General features: G+C 41.9%; 1 protein-coding gene and 1 non-coding gene across 3 annotated transcripts in view; both read left to right on the top strand.

The window, feature by feature from the left end:
- Nucleotides 1–12,262, top strand: part of PLCE1 (phospholipase C epsilon 1) — a 288,663-nt gene that overhangs the window by 63,219 nt on the left and 213,182 nt on the right. The window lies entirely within an intron of this gene.
- Nucleotides 7,517–7,623, top strand: LOC118670408. Its single transcript, XR_004972309.1, has one exon. It is a non-coding gene; the product is annotated as a U6 spliceosomal RNA (small nuclear RNA).

Here is a 12,262-nt window from a genome sequence, read left to right as displayed (position 1 = left end):
GAAAATTACAAGGATTAGTACATTTATATTAAACTTCTGGACTCTGATTGCAAAGTAGGAAAATTTTTTGCAGCTGTGAAGCATTAATGTTAGCATGAACCCAGGCACAATTACTGAACTTGGATTTTTTTTTTCTGCCCTTTTTCAACTTTTATGAAACCTTACTGTGTTTTTCACTTGTGAAACTAAGAAAATTGCAGAGAACGTGCCTCCAAGGGTTCAGGGAGGAGGAAGCCGCAGGACAAGGGCACTGGATTCTCAGCATGGCAAGTTTCAAGCAAAACCTGTTTTACTTTTTTCTGGTCTGAGAAAACTTTCTGCTAAACATGCTTTTCACTGAGACAAAGCTGGAGAAACCAGTTGTGTAGGAATGTTATTACAGGTTGTAGTGAAAATAAATTTCCTTTATTGGAGATCAAAAGATTAACTTTAGCAGGCAATCTCTAACTGGTAGTCTCCAGGAGTCCATGGAAACGGAAAAGACCATATCAAACCATCATCATGTATCTGTGGATGAAAAAGGGAATGTACTAAAGATCTGGCCCTTAAGTAAGGTACCCAGGACAAATAAAAAACAGTGACTAACATCACACAAAACAGTGCCTGGATTTCTTATGATGTGCATGCCATTAGCCAAAGAGATATTGCCTGGCTTTTGTTCTAGATGTTAAGTCTGAGATTATGGATATGAGATGTGGCAATACTTTCACCAGGACCTTAGACAGATGACATGAACATACTGTGAGAGTCGGCAAGAAAGTGGTGGTTCAGTGTCTACTCCTAGAACAGAGCAATGAGAAAGCCTAATCTCCTTCTTCCCCACCAACAAGGTGAGGCATCCACGTGTGAAGATAGCAGAGTATGTGATGTCTTAAGTTAAGAATGAAATTGCTGTAAAGGAAGGACAGGAAGAAGAGTGGTGAATAAGGCAGAGATAAGGGTCAGCTCATAGCAGAGCAGGTGTTCCAAAGAGAGCAGGGAGAAAGCAGGTGGGAAAAGAGTCCAGGTGAGAAAGGGATATGTTTTTGGGATTGGGCCAAAGAGAGCAGGATGGGAGGGAGGAAGGATTGGTGGGTGTGAAACCAGGGATGAGAAAGCAGTGAAAGGAAGTGCTTCCTTCCATGAATAAATGAAGAAAGTTAGAACATCAGGGAGAAGGATACTTAGAAGATCTGCTCATAACATCACATGTTTCTATGAAGTTCAGAAATACAGAGTTGAGAGTTCTATGATGATTCATGTCCTTTCCTGGAACTTGATGTGTTGCCAAGATTGGCTTATAGAGCATTGTGGTCTGGAGAGTGAATTAAGAAAGATAGCAATTGACTACATTATTCAGGGGCCAACTTAAAATCTGGGAAGGACCTTCCAGCAATGGGAGGTAGAGATTAGCCTCTATAGCTGTCACCTTCAGATTTTCCAATTTTCTGCTTGAGAGCTAAAAATTTTATCTTTGAAATTGGAAGGCAAGAAAAATCAAGGAACCAACAGCTAACACTTATTGAGTGTTTACTATATACCAGGCACTGTATGAATTATAAAGTTAGTAGACACATAGTAAACATTCTTCTAATATGTGTTGAGTGAACTGGATGAATGAGTGAATGAATGATTGATTCTTCCTAAGTAGTTTTATCAATTGGCACATTTTTGCCTTCCCTGACCCCATTTACTTATCATCTATTCACTCAATAGATGTTTATAGAGATGCTAGCAGTGTTCACCACTTGTGATGAACAAGAATATGTGGTCTTCTGTTTTCTTTAGATAGGTCATTTAGTGAGAGGAAGATATATTGCTTAAGTAAATAAATTAGAGTTGTGATAAGTGTTTGAAGAAAAAGCGTTCTGTGGGGCCTCACCTAGTAGGAAATGGAGTGGTCAGTGAGGGCTTTTGTAAGGAACTGTGGTTCGTTTGTGTACCAGGATGGGAAATAGTAATTGCTTAAGTCAAGGTGAGTGGGAGGAGCTGAGGAAAGAATATTCCAGGCAGAGTGAGTAGCATGTGCAAAGTCCCGAGGAGAGAAGGAATGTAGCACATGTTGAAGGTACTGAAGGCAGACCAGAGGCAAAGAAGCAGGAGCAGGGGGTGGTGGCTGAGGATTGTGAGGAGGTAGGCAAGGGCCATGCCTGGGGGCTTCAGCATTCATTTTTATGATCTGTGATATTTCTTAATATCATGGCCATAAACTCTATACAAGGACATCCATGCCTTGCATGTTTCTACACACTGTGCATTTATATCCCTATTAAAATTCATTTTGCCTTAGAGGGGTTTTTTTGTGTGTGTTTTTTTATAGTCAAACCTGTGTTAGGCTTGATGAGTTTATTTATAAGATTTTAAATAAGAGCTTTAGTTTAAAAACTAAAATTGGATTTTCTCTATTTTTATTTCCTTGTATTTATTTTATTTTTTCTTTATTGATTAAGGTATTATATATATGTCCTAAACACCCCATTATCCCCCCCCATCATAATGACCCCAGAGAAATTAATCATGGTAAGGAAGGCTTCTTAAATGAATAAGAGCATGAGATTTGCAATCAAGCAAGGTTATGGTTCAGATCTTAGCTTCTTCACCTTCTAGCTGGGTGACCTTGGGCAATTTACTTAACCTCTCTGAGTTTCCATTCTCTCATCCAAAAATGATGATGGTAATCTTTACCATGTAGATTTGGTAAAGATGAAATAAGCAACTGCAGTAAAAGCACTGAGCACAGAACGTGGGTCATGTTAATTGCTAATTACATGGCTGTGCTTGTTGAAGGTTGAGGAGTTTAGAGTCTCTCTGCTGTAGGAAACAGTAACCAACCTTTCTCAGCAGAGCCTTTGACAATTACTGGAATGAGAGTTCGGTGTTTTGTTTTGCAATTGCTTTCTTAGAGTAACACCCAAAGACTTTTTTTCTCATTCCTTGTTCTACTTTCCAAAGCATTTGGCATTCATGTTTAGTCCTGGCCTCTACTTTTCACTCAGCATTCCTTAGGGAAACTATCTATTCTTAAATTTTCTACTAGGTTGTCTCTGTAACTGTCACTATCCATGTATATACTTCCTACCCCAGCTGCTCACTCACCCCATGCCTCTACCTGCCCCGGGTTCTGAACCTTTGTTTGCCCTGGTCATTAATATATCTGATTATCTTTGTTTCAGTTATCCATTAATCTGGTCCCAGACTCTTGGATTACACTGCATAGGTGATACCATGTGTTCAATCCCTCTCTTTGACCTACTGGCTCTGGAGCCAAGACTCGCCTGTGACATCTGCCATCTGGGGAAATTTAAATCCAGTTTTCCAGTTCTAGACCCAGACTCATGCTTAGCCTTCTTTTGTCCTTCCTCCCTATATGTAAAATCTAATGCTGTTGCTGCCTTTATTTCTCCCTAAATCAGAGACATGACCTTTGGATTCCCATCACTGATTCTCTCTCAGCATACTGAAAACTGAATTCTACCGGCATCATCCTTTCTGTACTTTGGTCAGGTTGCAGACATAGAACTTATTGCATCAGATTTGCCTGCCCCATTAACTTATGAAATATCTGAGGACAGTAATTGTCTTTAATTATCAGTGTTCCCAGCATTTAGTTCAAGTCCCAGAAAATAAAAGAGGGCCTTTAATTAATGATTTTTCAAAATTAATTGGGAATTGTCACCCTGACAGAAGAGCTAGGGTCAGTCTCCACCACTGGGGCAGAATAGAACCTTTGGCTGCTAGAGGGCAGCAAGGACATTGGGACAATTCCACAGGAGGTTTGTCAGCTTCAAATTATTTGGAGGAAAGTTCCATGGTCAGCTGATAGAGTCAGTGACGTGGCCTCCCTCTCTGTTTGGGAGGACTTTCTAGATACCAAGATGGCCTAGCACTTAGTGTATCAATGTTCACAGCCTTTCCCTTCCTCTAGACTGCTAAAGATAAGTCTGTTTGTTTGTTTTCTGTGTTCCATTTGCTCTCTCTTCCAAAACAGGTAGTATTCTGGCAGGCTGAGAGAGAATCTAAGTTCATCTGTAGAATAATGGACACCCAGGAAAAAATAGCAAAAGAACAGAAATCACAAAGATCTATGTGGAGAGAGAGAGTGAACTTGGGGGAGATCATTTTGCATTGAGTACTCTGCAGCTGCTGAAAAGTGAAGAGGAATTGGAGAGGAAAGGGCCCTCTCCAATGTTCTTTTTAAAAGCAAATAAAAGATTTGACTTGGGAATAAACTTTCTCTGTAATTTTTTACTCCTCTATCCCTTGCCTGGAAACTGGAAAGTTCTCAGTCAAGACTTGTTGAATTAATTCCTTAAATACCCCTTAACTGTTGGAGCTGTATCTTCAACAAATGATAGTACCCAGACTGTAGGCCTGTATACACAGCAGTCACAGTATTATGGGGTTAGGAGCACAGTCTTTTGACACCATGAGTCTTGTATGGTGGGGTGTTATTGAGGAGCAGGGGAACATGTTCTAACCCAACCCCAACTTCACAGTGAAATGACCATGCCCTGGTGTGCAATGCTATTTCAGGACCAAGGACAGCGTCTGTTGAGCACTCCCCCTCATACTATAGTGCTGCTACTCCCATGTTTGTGTGTGAGTTCAACATCCTGGGCCCCTTGTCTTTCCATCCTACCTGCTCTGCAACCCTCCTAACTGGAATCAATTCAATTACTGCCTCCTCCATTTTTAGTCATTGACTGCCAAGTACTGGTGGAGAGAAATGACAAAACTAAGCCCTCACATGACAGACACACAAATTCTCCATCTCTAATCTCAGCTTCTTCAAGAAGTCTTAAAATGTTCCTTGTGATCACTTTCTACCCTAGGCGCCACAATGGCTATTCCACACCTGCACCACTCTAGCTTTACACCTTCGTCTACCCTTTCAATCACAGTAAGTGACTCTGCCTTCTACTTCCCCAAGAAATTGACGTTATAAGGTGAGAATTCCTTTAACTTCCTTTTTTAAGCTCATTTTTTTCTTTGCTCTCAATAGAAAGGGTGTCCTTTGGCCCTCTCAAAACAAATTCCTCTGCCTTTGCTTCTGATTTCCCTCCCCATTCCATCAGCTCTCCTCCCCACTCTGGATCTCTACTGGTTCCTGCCCAACATACTGATCAGTGTTTGGACAACTGTGAGATTCTGTCATAGTCACATGGAGTCCTTATTTACAGATATAGATAGGCCTATTCCAGGCCTACTGAATCAGTCAGTCGTCAGTGGTGGGGCTTGAATCTATATTTGTAACAAGTATTCCTGGGATGGAAAACACTGTTAAAAGCGCTGCCTTTATTCTTGTTGCCCCAAACTAGCCTCCACCCAGGAGCCAGGAAGTGCAAATTCACTCACATCATTTCCTATTAAAAGCCCCTTGGGAATTTTTTAAGTCAGAGTCATGGCAGGATGCACTTGGCATACTCAAAATGAGTAATTTGAAGAGAGTTTAATGAAGATGATATTTGCAAAGGTGTGGTAAGGAGTAGAACATAAATTAGGGCTAGTACAGCAGCCCAGGATTAGCAACAGGGCCCTGAAAGGGTACGAGAAGGGAGAGGGCTGCCTGACCTGAGTTGTAATTAGTGAAAAAATGCATCCAACCTGCAGCAGTGACGGAAAAGGATAAAGGAAACAAAATATTGGATGGCTTCATAAGGGAGTTTTACCTAACATTCAAAGAAGAACTAACACTAACACCTATTCTGCTCAAATTATTCCAAGAAATCCAAGAGGAAGGAACACTTCAAAGCTCTTTTTATGAGGCCAGCATTATACTAATTCCAAAACCAGATAAAGACACTACAAAGAAAGAGAATTTCAGGCTAATATCCCTGATGAACATAGATGCTAAAATCCTCAACAAAATATTAGCAAATAGGATCCAACAATATATTAAATCCCATGACCAAGTGGGATTTATTCCAGAAAAGCAAGGCTGGTACAATGTTCACAAATCAATAAACATGATATATCACATAAATTGAAAGACAAAAATAATATGATCATATCAATAGATGCAGAAAAAGCATTTGACAAAATCCAACACCCATTTTTATTAAAACTCTCAGCAAAGTGGGAATAGAGGGATCATGCCTCAACATAATAAAGGTCATATATGACAAACTTACAGCCAGCATCATACTCAATGGGCAAAAACTAAAACCATTTCCTCTAAGAACAGGAATAAGACAGGGATGTCCACTTTCAACATTCTTATTCCTCATAGTTCTGGAAGTGCTAGCCATAGCAGTCAGACTAGAAGAAAACATAAAAGGCATCCAAATTGAAAAGGAGGAAGTAAAACTCTCATTATTTGCAGATGACATGATATTGTAGGGAACCCTACAGACTCCACCAAAAAAACTATTAGATTTAACAAATGAATTTGGCAATGTAGTAGGATACAAAATTAATACTCAGAAATCCTTGGCATTTTTATACACCAATAATGAATTATCAGAAAGAGAAACTTAAAAAAAATTCCATTTACCATTGCAACAAAAATATTAAGATACTTAGGAATAAACTTAACCAAGGAGGTAAAAGACTTCTACTCTGAAAACTGCAGGACATTGGGAAAGAGATAAAGGAAGATGTAAACAAATAGAAGAATATACCATGTTCATGGATTGGTAGACTTAGCATCATTAAAATGTCCATACTGCCCAAAGCAATCTATAGATTCAGCGTAATCCCTATTAAAAACAACAACAGTATATTTCACAAATCTAGAACAAATACTCCAAAACTTTATATGGAACCCAAAAAGACCCTGAATAGCCACAGCAATCTTGAGAAGAACAAAGTTAGATGGATCACAATATCATATATCAAGCAATATTACAAAGCCACTGTAATCACAATAGCCTGATACTGGCACAAGAACAGGCATATAGATCAATGGAACAGAGCGGAGACCCCAGAAATTAACCCAACCCATTATGCTCAATTAATATTTTACAAAGGAAGCAAGAGCATGCAATGGAGCAAAGATAGTCTCTTCAATAAATGGTGTTGGGGAAATTGGACAGGTATATGCAAAAAAAAAAAAAAATGAAACTAGATCACCAACTTACACCATACACAAGAATACTAGTAAACTCAAAATGGATAAAAGAATTAAATGTAAGTCATAAAAATCCTAGAAGAAACCTTAGGCAACAAAACCTCAGACATAGCTCATAGAAATATGTTTACAGATACATCTCATAGGGCAAGGGAAACAAAAGAGAGAATAAACAAATGGGACTTCATCAAAATAAAAAGCTTCTGCACAGCAAAAGAAACCATTAACAAAGTGAAAAGGGAGCCCACTGTATGAGAGACATATTTGGCAATAATACATCTGATAAAGGGTTAATATCCAAAATATATAAGGAATCCATACAACTTAACAAAAGGGAGACAAACAATCAAATTAAAAAATGGACAAATCACTGAGGAGTGGGGCTAATAGAAGCTCTGGTGGAGAGAGAGTCTTCACAAGGAATAGGGTCAGCTATAATGTCATTCAGTTTTTAAATGTCACAGGCCTGTGCTCACTTCAGCAGCACATGTACTGAAATTGGAATGATACAGAGAAGATTAGCATGGCCCCTGTGCAGGGATGACACAAAAAATGAATAAATAAATAAAATAAAATGTCGCAGGTCAAAAAAAAAATGGACAAAGGACCTAAATAGATACTTCTCCAAAGTGGACATATAGATGGCCAGGAGACTTGAAAAATGCTTAAAGTCACTAATCATCAGAGAGATACAAATCAAAACAACAATGAGGTAGCACCTCACTCCTGTCAGAATGGCTACCATCAACAAATCAACAAATGAAAAGTGCTGGTGAAGACGTAGAGAAAAGGGAACTTTAGTACCCTGTTAGTGGGAATGCAGACTGGTGCAGCCATTATGGAAAACTGTATGGAGTTTCCTAAAAAAAATAAATACAGAATTGCCATTTGACCCAGTGATCCCACTTTTAGGAACCCAAAACACCAATCAGAAAGAATATATGCACCCCTATATTAATAGCAGCACAATTTACAATAGCTAAGTTCTGGAAACACCTGAAGAGTTCATTAGTAGATGAGTGGATACAAAAAGCTGTGGTACATTTACACTATGAAATACTATGCAGCAGTAAAAAAGAAGGATCTCTTATTCTTTGAAACAGCATGGAGGGACCCAGAGAGTATTATGCTAAGCAAAATAAGCCAGGCAGAGAAAGATAAGTATCCCATGATCTCACTTATATGTGGACTCTGATGAACAAAATAAACTGATGAACAAAATAGATCCAGAGACATGGAAGCATGTCCGACTGTTGTATCTCAGAGGGAAGGCAGGGGTGGGTGGGTAGGCGGGAAGAGATTAACCAAAGAACTTGTATGCATATGCATAATCCATGGACACAGACAATAGTGTGGTGAAGGGCAGGGGCGGGAGGCGAGGAAGTTGTGGACTAAAGGGGTCAATGGGGAAAGTAAGAGGACATCTGTAATACTTTCAACAATAAAGATAAACAAAACAAAACAAAACAAAACAAAAGCTTAGAAACTACCCAGAATACTCTATTTTTTTTACAGCAAAATTTCCATTTATGTCTTTATTTTCCAACAAATAAACCATTTTTCCTTCAAGCATTAACAGTGACACTTGTGTTATTTTTTTAATTACATTTAATTCCTAGAATTGCAGTAGGAGTTTTCTGTTTGTAGTTTCTTACATGATGATGAGAGCTCAGTGAATGTCACCTGATGTCAATAGGTGTCCCTCCTCTTGGGGCTCTCCCCAGAAGGTACCACTTTCTACACAGAAGCATCAGTGAGTGACATGGAGGCTTAATAAGAAGAGGGTTGACTTCATCTTTCCCTCAGCAACAACTTGGACTCCTCCTCTGGCATCACCAATGGGAAAGTCTCCTCTGCCAGGTGGTTCCAGTTCTATTTTCCTGTCCCTCTGTCCCACCTCCTGCCCCAGGGAACACCCAGCTCCCTGGCACTTATCTTACTCTTCCCTATCCAGCTTTCCACCCCAAGCTTTGGGCATTTCTTGGAGTGAAGAATAGGCATACACATACCCAGAAGCAGCTCATCACAGTTTATTTTTAAATGAACACTCTGGCAAATACATTTTGCCCATGCCATCACTTGGATTTTTATAGACTAGCTTAGGATACTAATCAACATTTTTATACCTTTTCTATGGGTAACCATATTCTGAATTCCAAGTAACTGACTTAAAAATTTGTAACTGATATTTCTGAAGTCATATGGAACTCAGTGAGGACTAAAAATCATCAGGAATACTTCATAGAAAGTGGGCCTTGAGTTAGACCTTGAGGGACATGTAGAAGGAATTCAGAGAGGGAGGTATTGCAGATGGGGGAGTGAAGACACCGAAGCAGAATTGAATGGGACAGTAAAGAGAGGAGGAAGCGTGTTCAGAGGGCTGTTACTACTCAATAAATAAGACACCAACTGAATGATTTGATTTGTTCCCCCTTCCCTCAGCTTTCTTTAATTTTTAAGTCAGGGACAGCAATACTGGGCACATATGCTTCCATTTACCCACTGCACCCATGGCAGACCTCACTAATAATCATCATGACACTGACTTTTGGTGAGCCCAAGTATGGCCTAAAAGTTCTTCGTAATGAAACATTCCAAGCACTTCTAAAAGTTGATTAGAGCCCAACCAGCGTGGCTGAGTGGTTGAGCATCGATCTATGAACTAGGGGCGTCATGGTTCAATTCCTGGTCAGGGTACATGTGCGGGTTGTGGGCTCAGTCCCCAGTTGGGGGCATGCTGTAGGCAGCCAGTCGATTACTCTCTCTCATCACTGATGTTTCTATCTCTCTCTCCCTCTCATTTCCTCTCTGAAATTAATTTTAAAGGTATATATATATATATATATATATATATATACATATATAAATAAAAGTTGATTAGAGCTGGCATGCAATATGAAATTCATTTGCTATTTGTTTCCTGGGTTTACTCAACCTGGTGATTTTTATCTCTAAATAGAAATGTGTTATAGTTAACTTTATTAAGAGAGAAATGTACATACCCATTTATATCAGCATTAATACAATTATCTATATATATCTACACTAATAAAAGACAAAGATGCTAATTGACTGTACCTTCACTATGCCCTAAGCCACACCCACAAGCCAATCAGAGCGACTATATGCAAATTAACCCAACCACGATGGAGACTGGCAGCCATTGAGCTGGAGCAAGCAGGAGGCTTGGTTGCCCGGGCGATGGAGGAAGCCAAGCTTCCCGCCTGCCCTGAGCTGGCTGTGGCCTCCGCTCATGGCAACAAAGTTTCAATTATAGACGACAAATAAATCCCAGATACCTGCTTCCAGCCAGCCTCCACTGGGAGCTTGGGTGGCTGGGGGCTGTGGCCAGCCTGCAAACAGCCATCAGCCCCTCACCCAGGATGGCCACACCCTCATGGGGTGAGGGTCCCCGCTGGGGGGCTTAGCCAGCCTGAAAACAGCCCTCAGCCCCTCACCCATACTGGCCAGGCACCCCAGCAGGACCCTCTGCCCTGAAGGGGCTGTGGGGACCCCCCACCCTAAAGGGGGTGTGGCCAGACTGAAAACAGCCATCAGCCCCTCATCCAGGCTGGCCAGGCACCCCAGTGGGGACCCTCACCCTGAAGGGGGTGTGACCAGCCTGCTAACACCCACCAGCCCCTCACCCAGGCTGGCCAGGCACCCCAGCAGGACCCCTACCCTGATCCAGGACACCCTTCAGGGCAAACCAGCCAGCCCCCACCCATGCACCAAGCCTCTATCCTATATAATAAAAGGGTAATATGCAAATTGACCCTAACAGCAGAATGAGTGGGAATGACTGGTCACTATGACACACACTGACCACCAGGGGGCAGACGCTCAATGCAGGAGCTGCCCCCTGGTGGTCAGTGCGCTCCTACAGGGGGAACTCTGCTCAGCCACAAGCCAGGCTGATGGCTGCCAGTACAGCGGTGGTGGTGGGAGCCTCTCCCGCCTCCTCAGCAGTGCTAAGGCTGTCCGACTGAAGCTTAGGCCTGCTCCCTGCTGGCAAGTGGATATCCCCTGAGGGCTCCCAGGCTGCCAGAGGGATGTCTGACTGCCAGCTTAGGCCCAATCCCCCAGGGAGCAGGCCTAAGCCAGCAGGTGGTCGTCCTCCAAGGGGTCCCAGACTGCGAGAGGGCACAGGCTGGGCTGAGGGAACCCCCTGGGTGCACAAATTTTTGTGCACTGGGCCTCTAGTGTATATATAAAAGGCTAAGTGACCGGCCATCCCTCCAACAGACTCACACTGACCACCAGGAGTCAGATGCTCAACGCAGGAGCTGTCAAGTGACAGCAACTTCACAGAGTGCCCTCTTGCACTCCGGGGCCCCTGGGGGATGTCGCACTGCGGTTTCGGCCCAATCCCCGGAAGCCAGGCCTAGGGACCCACCTGCCAAAGGGACCCCACTCACTCCACAGACGCCCTTCGAGCCCCGGTGCAGCCCCAGGTGCAGCTGGCCTGGGAGGGACTGAGGGAAGTTGACTCCAGGGGGTGTCCAGCCCATCTCGCCCAGTCCCACCCCGCCAGCCACCTTCTAATTAATTTCCTTTCAATGTGCATGAATCTGTGCACTGGGCCTCTAGTTTAAATATAATATGATATCTTCTTGCAGGATATGAATTTCATAGTGATACACCAAAGCTCTTTCAAGTGATGCTTAAATCCATCAGGCCAGTTACTGATATGAATAGCTGTTATTTCCTCAGACTTAATTTTGCATCAATCCATTCTCTAGACCAGCCGTGGGCAAACTACTGCCCGCGGGCCGGATCCGGCCCGTTTGAAATGAATAAAACTTAAAAAAAAGAAAGACCGTACCCTTTTATGTAATGATGTTTACTTTGAATTTATAGTTCACACAAACACTCCATCCATGCTTTTGTTCCGGCCCTCCGGTCTAGTTTAAGAACCCATTGTGGCCCTCGAGTCAAAAAGTTTGCCCACCCCTGCTCTAGACCTAGGCATTAATATTTTGTAAGGAATAATTTTATAATAACAAGTAGAAAAGCCATATCAATAAGATCTGCTTATCTCTTGTCAAATAGACAATTTATGCCTGGACAACACAGGTCTACACAGGTTCTCCATAAAAATAGTAGGATTTCAAGTGCCTGGGCCACTGAATTCCCTTCATTGCCTCCCTTTTTTCCTTTCTCCTCCTGGCTCTTTGGCTCTTATCTTCTTGTGAGATCTTTGCTGAACCTCCA

Source organism: Myotis myotis, unplaced genomic scaffold, assembly GCF_014108235.1.
Source record: "Myotis myotis isolate mMyoMyo1 unplaced genomic scaffold, mMyoMyo1.p scaffold_m19_p_15, whole genome shotgun sequence".
In the NCBI taxonomy this organism is placed as follows: domain Eukaryota; kingdom Metazoa; phylum Chordata; class Mammalia; order Chiroptera; family Vespertilionidae; genus Myotis; species Myotis myotis.
This window is presented reverse-complemented; position numbering and strand designations above follow the sequence as displayed.